This window comes from Aphelocoma coerulescens, chromosome 3 (genome assembly GCF_041296385.1).
Source record: "Aphelocoma coerulescens isolate FSJ_1873_10779 chromosome 3, UR_Acoe_1.0, whole genome shotgun sequence".
NCBI classification, from domain to species: Eukaryota; Metazoa; Chordata; class Aves; order Passeriformes; family Corvidae; genus Aphelocoma; species Aphelocoma coerulescens.
This window is the reverse complement of record NC_091016.1, coordinates 20,097,742-20,109,811: the sequence shown is the minus strand read 5'-3', so window position 1 is coordinate 20,109,811 and position 12,070 is coordinate 20,097,742. Positions and strand designations below refer to the sequence as shown.

The window sequence follows — 12,070 nt, the reverse complement described above, 5'->3', positions numbered from 1 at the left end:
TAGAGGAGTAAGGGAAAAAAAACCAAAGATCCAGGGTGAAGAAGATGTCATTTTTTCATTTAGTTTGTTGTAGGATTGCTCCAAGAAGAAATTCTTCCATAATACAGTTTTCTCTACACATTATCTAGGGACTACTTCTCAAAGAAAGAGTGATCTTTGACAGCACCCTGGGACAGTGGTGAGCTGGGAAGGAGACAGCTGGGAGAATGAACTATTTATTCCTGCCTCTGAAGAAATGCCTACTTGTTCACTTTGGCGGGGGATTTCCTAAATTCATTTGGGCCACATTGAGAATTACGTACGTCCCTTCAGGAAAAATGTCACTGACATATGGAACAAGGAGTTCTGAAAAATGCATGTGATATTTCAATCATTTTTGGTTCGGTTTCTGTGTTTGTTTGCTTGACTGCATTCCTCAGTAAATGGGAGAGAGCTACATCCAGCCTGGTAGAAGTGGCTCTTGGAACTGTACTTTTCCCTTACTGTAGCAGTCCCATCATTCTCTCATACAGCTGAAAGGTGGAGACACACAAGGAGGGCAACCAGGACAAGCACAAACAAATCATTTTCATCCAGTGCACACATTGTAGTGACTGTGTTTTCAACACACCAAAGAAGCTGCTAGTTTTATTTTATGGACAAAATCAAGTGGGTATATGTAGTCCCAGGTCTCACCAGGGATGGTAACAGAGTCCTTTGTTTATTTTTCTAGGTTTCTTTATGAACTGGCATTTTCTGAACTCCTGAGAACAGTTTTGTGATGCAGGTTCACAAGCTTGTTTTGTAACAGAATTCCTGTGTGATGTGGTAGAAAAGACAGACTGTGTCACACTTAAAAGGAAAAGGTCACTGATCCCCCCCACAGGTGTTGCCCAGACTGCTCATCTCTGGGTTGCTAAGGTGTTACTTTGAGGTGGTTTCTGCTATACACAAAGCATCATGAGATACTCACTGAGAGTGGCATGCACTCAGGAAGAGATGCTTTTCAAGTTTTGCTGAGAGATGGAGAACACAACAGTTTTAGCAGGACTACATTTACCACACCAACTGACACTCAGCTGAACAAAACCAATGCTGGAAAGACTTCATAGATCTCTCTGAATTGTGTGTATTACTGAACTGACATAGAATTTCTGAGCACTCTTACTTGTTTTGATATCTTGTCTTAGTTATGACTTTCACATTTAAAAAGCAAAGTCAATTCATTAACCATCAAAAACAAAGCAAGAAACACACCTGTGCTGTAGCAAACTACAAATACTGAGATGTTCCTTCCCACAGACAGTTCAAAGACAAAAGAGGTGGATGATACAGAAAATAGAAGAAACAAATGGCATATAAATAATCTATCTGCTCAAGCTGTTTGTTCCAACCAAACACCTGTTGATGAGGTATCCTATAAACATCAAACATCCTGTGTGATGGAAACTAGATCTTTGGTTTTGTTTTTGGTTTTTTCATTCTTCCTTTGTTTGTGGGCATGAGTGAGAAAAGAGACATTTTAAACAGCAAAACCCTGCCAGAGGAGTAAGGTAAGATGAGAGTTCAATGCACTGATTTCAGTGCAGTTCCTTTGTAAGAATCCTGGTTGCCACAGCCACCTTCTCTCTCAAACTCAATCCCTCAGTGTCCCTCCCCACCCCAATTTTACCCAGTGCTCAGTTTGATGTCAGTAATTTTTTGTACTCAATGTCAACTTTTCAGATTTAGATTTGACCAGAACCAATTTTTTCCCTTCTTGCACATAAACAGAAAATGAAACAGCAAAATGGATTTACAGTCTTGAATTCCCCAGCTTCCTAAAAGCCCCTTCTGTAGAGATGCATCATGTCAGTGTGTGTGGAATACCAGCTGTCTAAGACTGCCAAGAAATGTTGGGAAATAACCCACGAGGGCATGCTGGAGAAACTGGCAGAAAATCTGGCATTGAAGGGCACCCTCCACAACGATTGAATTCTTGATTTTTTTGATGTGTCCTGCTTGATCTTTCAATTTTCAACACTGTGCTATTGGATTTCATCTTAATCACTTCAGCAAATATTCTGCTACAGTCTATTCTTTCCTGTCTATTCAAGTTCCTGTCATAGCATAAGCAAGATGATAACAAAGTCTCTTTGCAGTAATTAATATTGCAGCCACAGCAGACAAGAGCTGGCAATTGAACTTTGCTCTTTTCTATGATGACACAAATCTGGTGTCAGTTTGCCTTGATCAATTACCCAAGATGCCAGCTAGTACAAGTGAAAGCAGGACCTAATGTTTTCAATATTAGTATTACATATTATGAAGCAGTCTCAGTAAGTAAAGATTTTGTGATAGAATTATTTGAAGTGAAAAGCCAGACTCAGGCTTTTAGGCTCCACAGTTGGCACATGCACGTCCTGCAGTGAGGGAATAAAATCATCTTGCTCTTACTTACTGCTTTAAATAAAAGATCACAAAACCTAACTTCTTTCTCAAAAACCTTAAGCTACAAGACTTCTGCTCTCCAAATCAGTGTGTTCACTTAGCATGCAGTGAGCTAGATTTGAAAGGTCACAGGATAGCACTGAATAATTATCTATTTGAAAGAATTAAGAGATAAGGGGGGGAAAAAAGTCAAGTCTATTTTTAGCTTTGAAATTTATGGCCATGATAGCATCTGGCCACATGAAAGTGATCTTATCAAAAAGCTGAAAGGCAAAGATATCTATCCTTCATGCATCTTTTAAAAGCACTGCAAGCCAAGATGTTGGAACCGTAGGGAAGAAGTTAATCTTACCTTCAACTGAAAGATTTACTAAAGCCTGTGGCAAAGAATTTAAATGTTAATGGATCAATTTCTCTTGCAGAAATACAATTCTACTGATTCTTTGGCATTTGTTATTAATCTAAAGGCAAGACTCCATAGAAAAGGCAATTTAGCTTTGTATAATAAGACCACATGAAATTATGCAGGCATTAAGAGCTTCTTTGTCATCACAGAGTTGTAGGATTAGGCTGCTTTAAGTAGCTAAAGGTAGTCAAGTCACTGAGACTCTCCAATCCCACATATCCAATCCAATCCAATCCAATCCAATCCAATCCAATCCAATCCAATCCAATCCCCCAACCTGTAGAGAAGAGACTGCTTGAGCACTTTAAAAAAAGTTATGCCAGTGTATAAGGCTGTATATGAAGATGCATTTTTAAGGAAATGCTAATTCGAGGTTTGAAAATGGTGAGAACTGGGATCACTTTGATATATTTTAAAATAAGTGGCATAATCCAAATTTATTTCCCAGGGCAGTTTTGTCCCCTGCACATTTGCTCCCTCCCTTGGATAGACAGTTCATTATTTTAGCAGAAGTTGATTTTTCTGGGGAGCCATGGCCACAAAAGTATGTTGCCTTCCAGAAAGTTGCAAAATTAGGTCCAACACATGAATGCAAATGCTGATCTCAACCCTACTCCAAGGGAATTTCTGTGGCTTTTGGGTGGTACTGCCTTGGAGACCAGCTTTTGAAACAATAGCTGCTGCACTGTCAACTAGACAGGTATTTACTCCTTTCATAGGTACAGGCTGTGAACCCCAGATTTGCTCAAAAAACCAGATTTTAAAGTAAAAATTCACATGGAAACATCTTGTTTCCCTAGCAGATATCTCCATGTTGTCCTGTATCATGGAAATGCCACGCCCCAGCAGCAGCAGCATGGAAGAGTCACCAATCATTTCCTGCATTCTTCACAGAAACAGGTGAAGAAAGGCTTTAATCAGCATGGTAAGAAATAGGATCTGTTGGTCAGAAAAATTAAATTTGCAGTGTCAGTGATCTTCAAGTTGCAGGAGAACAAGATCCATGGCTGTCCATTTTGGACCAAAATTACACAGAATTTCTTTTTGTTTCTTCTGACATCCTTGCTGTGACACCATGTTTAGTCTTCTCCATGATGAGCAGTGCAGCAATCCCAGGCACTGATGATACTGTTTTACTGATCTGATATCTATTGATCTTATGTCTGGCTTGTCCATTAGATTTCCTTGGATTGGAAGAAGTTTTGCTGGCTAGATCCCCCGCAAACTGAGTCTTGGTGGACAAGATTTCCATATCTGCATTTCTTCCCATTATAAATCAGGCATAAATCATTCCTTTATCTGGCAGGCACTTCGATTTACATCTTTTTTTGACATAATTCTCACATAAGTGCAGTGTGGCGAGAGCAGGCACAAATGTTGCCTCTGCTGTACCCTCATGCTCATTACATTTTGCGCTCAACTTTCTGCATGGTCCTCATTGCACAAATGTAGAAGTAATTTCTGAATACTCTGTTAAAGGGAGTTGCAGGCAGGTTGACAAAAAAATTGTTCAAAGAGCCACCATTCTGCATGGGCATCCAGAAGGGGTTTCTAGAGATCCTAAGGCTGTGGATTTAACAGTGCAGAAAAAACAGGTGCAGCATACACCCAAAACAAGAAAAGTAGCCTTCCCCTTTTAGTGTCATGGGTCAGCAATAAAACAAGATAAGCAATGTGACAGTAAGAGAGTTTTGTAAAAGCCTCTTTCAAAGATAAAACTTTTAAGTGAAATATCTCATCTTAGTGAATCCTTCAACTTCTTTACACGTATCCTCCCCCTGTACTGATGCAACTGAAAATTATTTGTACAATTAGAGAGCTTAAAAGTACCACTACCTTCTACCACTGCTTTCAGGAAAAAGACAGATGCCACTGTGTTTTGAATACCGATTGAATGTTGGGAATCTGAAGGTTAGTGCTAGGTAGAAGCAATCTAATCCTCTAAAAAATGAAACCTTGCCCTGACAGTCATCCTTTCAACTCTTCTTACTGGGTGTTGAAATGTACTCAGTTCAGAGCTGCTGCAGCCACTCCAAAAACACAGTCTGTGTGCAGAGCTGAGTTTTCCCTTCCATACATGAGAACCCTGCAATGGTGTTAAAGCGTTACAAATCCCACAAGTTTAAGCCATTTTAGTTCCTGACTCCTGAATTGCCTTTTTTCTTCATTGCAAATTTATAATTGTTTTCCCATCTACTGTTGGCAATGCCTTTCAGAGAAAAACTAGGCAAAGTGCCACTCCAATGCTCCTTCCTTCCCTGTAACTTTCACTTGAGCTGGGAGAAGCTGCTGCCCAAGTCACATCCCTCTCCAAGCTTTCTGTGCACACACTTCTGTCCCCCATCTGCCTCTGCACCACGCTGGCTTGATTTGCACTATCCTCCTGTTGTACTACATCTCTGCCATTCCATATGTCCTCATACATCTTTCCAGACTGGATTTTGCTGTTTTCTTCTTTTTTTTTTTTTTTTTTTTTTTTTTTTTTTCTCCTTGCAGCTGTTGTTTCCCACACACTCATGTGTCCCCTGCATCCCTGTCACATTTGACCCTGAGCATTAACTGCCCTCAGAGCCAGAGGAGGCAGCTCCAGGTACCCACAGCTCTTCAGATCCATCAGCACAGGGCACAAGGCTGTCTGCAAACCAAATTATCCTTCAAGAGGCTTGCAGCTTGTGGAAACACCATGAGGCTGCCATGTCTCTGTAGTTAAAGAAGCAAGACAGTATTTCTTAAGGAGAATCAGGTGGTCATTCTGTTTTAGGGTGCATTCAATTAACAAACAGGTTTTATATAAATACGTGCGGTGTTAATCTGTCATTCAAGTCGAATGTCCAATACCTTATTTTACTACTAATGATAGTGGGGGGTTGTCTTGGTGTCCTATATAAAATTCCATATCCATACATATCCATACATTAATCTTAAACGTAAATGTTACTTGTTGGATTGTTTTGTCTGTTACTATGACTCTTATCGATTTTATATTTCAAAATACGTAAATATTTACCCTGACAAACTGCTCAACATCTTGCACACATTCTTCAGATCTTAATTTTGAGCTACAGCTGAACTGTCCATGAGCCCCTTTGAGGGGCTGAACTTTGAGACTTTGCTTTCAGTTAAGATCCCTCTCCCAGAAGAATTTTGATTGTTTATGTTCCAGGCTTTTGTTTCTACTACTCTGCAAAGTATAGTGCTAAGTCTCCGCAGGAAGTGTGAAGATACACCACCTCCAGAAGCATGTAGTACCAAATGTGTGTTCTTTAAACACATCAACAAGATCAGGAAACAGCTGCAGGGACCGGATCGCAGCACACAGCCAGGCTAAATGAACAGCCACTCTCCTGATATAAGTTCTTCATTAGCTGACGAAGCCAACTTAAGCCTACTGTATCCAGTTTTAACTGCAGATCAGACATGAGAAGTCTAATTCAGGCAAGCTATAAATTACACTACATGCTCATTCTTTGTCATAATCTCCAATCTGTTCCTCCAGTGAAATCTTGGAAATATTTCTTTCAGTACTATATTAAGCTAAGAAGATGGTATGGATTTTTGTACAATGTGTAATGATCCATTTTGCAGGCTTATGCATCTGTATAAATGCTGTATTAGCTGCCTGAAAGGTCTGTCTTCTAAACTGACATTTTCCACAGCCTCTGGTGTTCCAGAAGAAAACAGTGTGTCTGCTTAAGCCACATACAGTTCTTGAGAAAAATAAGATTTCCTACTGCAATGCCATCTTTGACATTTTCCTGAGGCTTTAGGATTAAATATAGCCAGCCTTGCTATGAATTCGTCTCAGTCTCAGCTTTTCCAAATTTAAATGCTCCAGAAAGTTAGCTTCAAGATGTAGTAAACCTATTCAGTGGCGCTCACAGGGTCAGCTGGATTTTCCAGCATGTATTAAAGTTAAGAAAAGCCTATTAAACTGTCCTATCCTGCTAAGATCAAATTCAGCTGTAGGTGCATGCTTCCCTAAAATATATACTACAAGCCTGACCTTCTCATTCTCCTCAGCCAATACTAGTCCATGCACAGAAGGACCATGAACTTGCTGGTGCACTGACTGAGAGAGGAGAGAGCAGGGAGGGTTATTTGAGCAGAGCTGTAGTAAAAATTCCTGTTGCACTATTCTCCAGAGGCTTTTACCCTGCAAGGATCTTAATTCTCCAGCAGCTTGTTTTGTACTCACCCACAAAACCGTTGTCTGCATCTTCCTTGCTGCCAGTTTACACCTGACTGGAATTTCTCCATCTGCTGCAAGGAGAAGTAACTAGTCTGAATTCCCAGGGATAAAGCACCTCTCTGAAGCAATTAGCAGAGCTGCTGGGCTCTGGCCAGCTATTACTGACCGTTCCCTTTCCAGCAGCCAAGGCACTAAGGGGTCTGTGGGTGAGCTCTCTCACAGCTCTTCCAGCATCAGGTTCGTACAACCCCTCATAAATCAGAGCCAAGGTTTGAAAACTGAGTGTCCCGAAAGTTATGTCTTATGCCTGGAAAAAAAAATCCACATGAAGAAGGAGAGGACATATGGCACTTGACAGTAACAAGGGACAAGAGAGTTTATTCATAGTCAATGCCAAAGACAGTTAAAAATATATTTGTTTTCCTCTGGAAGAGACTGTTTATATTAAACAAAAATTAACTCTTCTAACATATCAAGAAGTTATGTACACCTTTTTTTTTAAATATAGATCTTGCATTTGCAAATACCTTGCAAAAGGATTCTCTGACCATTGCTATTCAGAAGAAGTACTGATAGAGCTTTTATATTTCTGTTTTGCACATGTGCTGGTGTTTTATCACTCAGGCAAATGAAAAGTGAAGTGCAAATGCTCCCTGAAAATGACAGTATTTGGAGAAATGTTCAGTTGGACTTTTCAATCTTTTTATATATACTGTTAGAAAAAACCCAAAACCAGTTAAATTAAATTACCCATGCTGTTCTGAGCCCACTGATAGTGAAGTCTGTCTCTGCTCCCCAAGAAAGCATTGCCTTTCAAGGGCCAGGCTAGGCAGCAAACATACAGAAATTATATCATTCAGAAAACTAATTTCAAAAAGTAGTGTTTGAAAGGAGAGGATGCTAATATTTCTCTTGAATCTTTGTGCATCGGGGGCAGACAACTGCAAAGTTTATTTCTGGTATCAACAGCCTTTAAGAGATCCACAGTCTTCCAAGTTCTGAATAACTATGATTTTTAAATCAGTAATTGATAGTGTCTTTCTCTCCCTCAAGTGTTCACAAAATGCTGAAGCCTTGGCAGCAATGCAGATTGGAATGTTAACTGTTTCCCAGGACAGGCTGCACTCATTCTTTAGGCATTTTATTGCAGGTCAGGATAATTTAACTTCAGAAAAATGCTCATGATCACTTTTAAAGAGCTTGTTGTCAGGAAATGTCAGAAAGCTATGAACATCTTCATGAATGTAAAAGAGATGTTTCAAATCACTTTATGAACTGTAAATAAACTTTAAAAAGTCTGCCAAGGAAATAGCAAGTTAGAAAATGGTGGTGATGTGACTAACTTCTCCTATTTTGTGTTCCCACCAATCTTCAAAGAACTAAAAATACTTATTTTAAAATTAACCTTCTGAAAGTAGTTTTTCAGCATATCCAATTTCTTTACAAGTTTACTACCCAAATTAGACCTTTAAAATTCTGATCTTGGAAGGAGAACAAAAAGGATAACCATAGCACTTTTCCTGAAATTTATTCTGATTACACTCCATACATTTATATTTATGTTTTGGTGACTTGGTACTCATCCTCCCTCAGCAAATCCTAAAATGATATCAACAGAGTCAGTTGCCAACGGGCTGGACAGGAAGACTGAAAACTACGTTGAAACTACCTCCAGTTGTTATTGGTGTGACAAGTGGCACTGGCCTTGCCCACCACCCCTCAGTGTTGCCCAATCCACATCTGCTTGACCTCCTGTCCCCTGTCCTGCACTGCCCTGTCCCTGTCCACAGCCCTCCTCCAAATACAAGGACCATGGCCTGCGGGTCAGTCAGAGAAGTGGACCATAGTCCACAGGGCATAAACTTGGTTTTTAGGAATGCCAGTGTCCTGAGGCAACCCACCTCACAGGTTTCTGAAGGAAAGGTCAAGTTGGTAAAAATAGAGGCATAGGAATTCTGTCAGAATCCTCCTGTCTCAGCAGAACATTTTGCTTGGGTTTATTTTCAATGGGAAAGATATTCCTCAGGGAATTTCTAACTGGCTGACCCTGTACATCTTCATACACACACACCCCGTTCATGGCACCACTGGTGGCATTGGGATTTCACCAGATTGCATCTGAGAATCCGATTCATCATTCAAGGATGGCCTGGATCGTGATTCTGGGAAGCTGGATTTGTTTCATTCCCTGCAGTTTGCTTAAACTAAAGAAGGTGCAGACACATTCCTTCAGTGTATTCATGCTGCTGTTCTTCAGCTTTTCAAGGTAATGTCTTTATGGCCTTTCCTTCAGCTTGTGATTTTGACTCTAGGCAGCATATTTTCTTATTAAAGTTACTGTCTACCAATTATCATCTTAAATCCTGCAGTAAAACACAGCTTTTCCTCATGCTGCATGAAGAAATCTCTGTTTCTCTCTCAGTATTACTAGCCATGAGAGAAAAAGCTTATCTGGTTTTTTGCAAGCAGCCTTTCAACCCCCTGGTCCTTCCACTGCTACAAAACCTCTAACTGCCTCTTTACCAAGGGAAGTAGTTGAACATTTACTCCATTTATATGAGTGATTTGAAATTAGGCACATGCTGGCAGATCTTCTGGAGTGCAGTTACCCACTGGTACAAAGCATGTTCATAAAACCAATTTGGGTCAGTAGCTTTGCATCCCCTGTAGTTATCACAGCAAAGGCAAAGCAGGTCACTCCTGAGTTTGAACAACAGTGTTTAAGCCTGGAAAAGGCAATGGGAAATCTAGCTCAGTGGGCTAAAATTGGAAATAAATTAAGGGAGTTGGGAAATTATAATTTACACAGCATGAGTAGGCTTCAGTAAAGGCAAGATATATAATTTACTTTTCTCCAACACTAGTTGTCTTTACACTTTGACCAAATTACTTTCATTTTCTTGCTTGATTGGTATGTCCTTTCCTTCTGTTACTTTGAAGCCAGCATGGCAAGGACAAGAAACAGACTTGCCAAAGAAGCTGCCAAAATAACACTACCCAAAGTGAAGTATGCACCTTTTTCCTGGGTCTGGATTCGTTTCAGTCTAATGGAATGAAGCCCAGTATTCAAGCAGCTTGTTGTGAAGGTCATCCCATATTGCAACGTTTAATTAGCAGCATGTATACATATATATATACATATATATGCATGTCTGTATACATATAGATCTTTATATGTATATATGAAATCTATATATCAGAGGATGGTATGAAATCTATATATCAGAGGATGGTAGATCTTTATATGTATATATGAAATCTATATATCAGAGGATGGTAGACAGCAACTGGAACAAATGCTTAGTAGGAGTGAATAAATCAGCTTGTAAAAAAATGAAAGAACCTCCTCATTCTTGGTTACTTGAAGCCTCTGGAGTCTAGAATTGGATCATCATCAGGAATCAGGGCGAGGGGCATAGCTGAGAGAGACTACAAGGAATTAATTGCAAGCAAGAATGTTCTCATGCAAAATTGACTGCAAACACAAAGTCATTAATTTTTAAATATAAGAAAAAGCATGACAGGAAATTAAGTCTCTCAGCACAGTAGAACCCAAAAGATCTTTGTTTAAATTCCAACAGCAAATGTTTGCAGAGAAAAAATTGTTTTAGTGCTTTGCTCAACAGTTTGTATTTAATGAATTCCACTCTGAAAATGGTGTGTGAAGGGTACAGAATAAACCAGAGACAATAATTTCAGTTCAGGAAATGTAATTTGAAAAAGGGGAGTGAAAATTTGTATGCTGTGGATATGTGTATGCACTTGAGAAAATACACTTACTAATGATAAGCTGTAAATTAATTATAAGTTATTCAAAATCATTCATAATCCATGATTCATATTTTGGACATACTTCTGTGGAGGTTACATCCAAGAGGGCAGGGGAATGAGCTGATTTGTAGGCAGTTTTCCCTTTGTGGTTGTGGCTGTGCCCTTCTCCTCTGTCTGTCTTCCTCAGGACGTGCTGAGCTGTCCTGGGGACATCAGCACTGCTCTGAAAGCATCAACCCCTGACAGCTCCAGGCCCTTTCCTGCAGGGCCATGTGGGCACTGAAGGTGCTGTGGAGCAGCTTTGCAAGGTGTCTGTGCCAGAGGCTCAAGGTGAGATTACATGGATTTGCCATCCTCAGCTCCTTCCCCAGCACTGTAGTTGAAATTTTGTACTAAAGAGTAGGACTCTAAAGAGTATCCTAAATTACAGATTAACCGATGTAATCCCCAGAAAAGTGCTGCCTTGGATTATCAATATTCTATTAAAAGCCTTTAATATCTATAATTGAAGTCATTTTGATTGCACAGTGCCTGGCATTATTTAATACTTTCACCAATAACCTGTATGATAAAAAAAGCATTAGCTGATTGAGTTTTCAGGTGGGAGTGTGGGAGGAACTGCAATTGAGTAAATACAGAACTTAAAAGCATCTTATCAGAAGCATGAGCAGAAGATAACAAGATGTCTTAAGAATGAATGTATTCAAATCACTTTAATTTTGCGTTTTAGTTACTTAGTATTTTAATCCCACTTACAGCAGCTTACAAGAGTAAGGATATTTAATAGACATTTTAATAAATTGTACCAGATCACTGTGTACTGTAAAAGAATAAAGCAGACAATTTCTAATTGTGATGTATAGTCATCTGTAATACCCTGTAGTGTACTTAAAATACCATGCACTGATAATGCCCATAAATAACAGGACCATACCATCTATTATCATCTATTAAGTCATCATTCTCAATGGTTGGGGAATACTTTATGAAGAAAGATAGCAAAAGAAAAATTCTGATGAACAATTCTAATTCAAATTCTAATTAGCAAAACTTACCCTCAGAGACCCTTGTGGAGAGATATGCAGGAGCCAAATCCTCCACACCAATACATTGGCTTTATCAGCCTTCCAAAAGGTTTCTCAGGAAGTTTGCGCAGTTACGTTCCTGCCTTCCCTCTGTTTAGCAGGGGAGCACTGATTCTTGGGATCAGAGCTGTTGCACCTGATCAAAAGTGTTGAAATAAGGAATTCAAATAAAAGGATGTGTTGGCTGGGAAAATGATCCCACTAAAAAAC

General features: G+C 39.6%; 1 long non-coding RNA gene across 2 annotated transcripts; it reads right to left on the bottom strand.

The window, feature by feature from the left end:
- LOC138107752 (uncharacterized) lies at positions 1-11,988 on the bottom strand. Of its 2 annotated transcripts, none has more exons than XR_011149681.1 (4): positions 11,831-11,988; positions 7,171-7,311; positions 7,011-7,075; positions 1-5,515 (listed from the first exon to the last, which is right to left on the bottom strand). It is a non-coding gene; the product is annotated as an uncharacterized lncRNA (long non-coding RNA). The 2 variants fall into 2 exon arrangements; XR_011149683.1 differs by having other exon boundaries at positions 7,011-7,072.
- Positions 11,989-12,070: the final 82 nt, after the last annotated feature.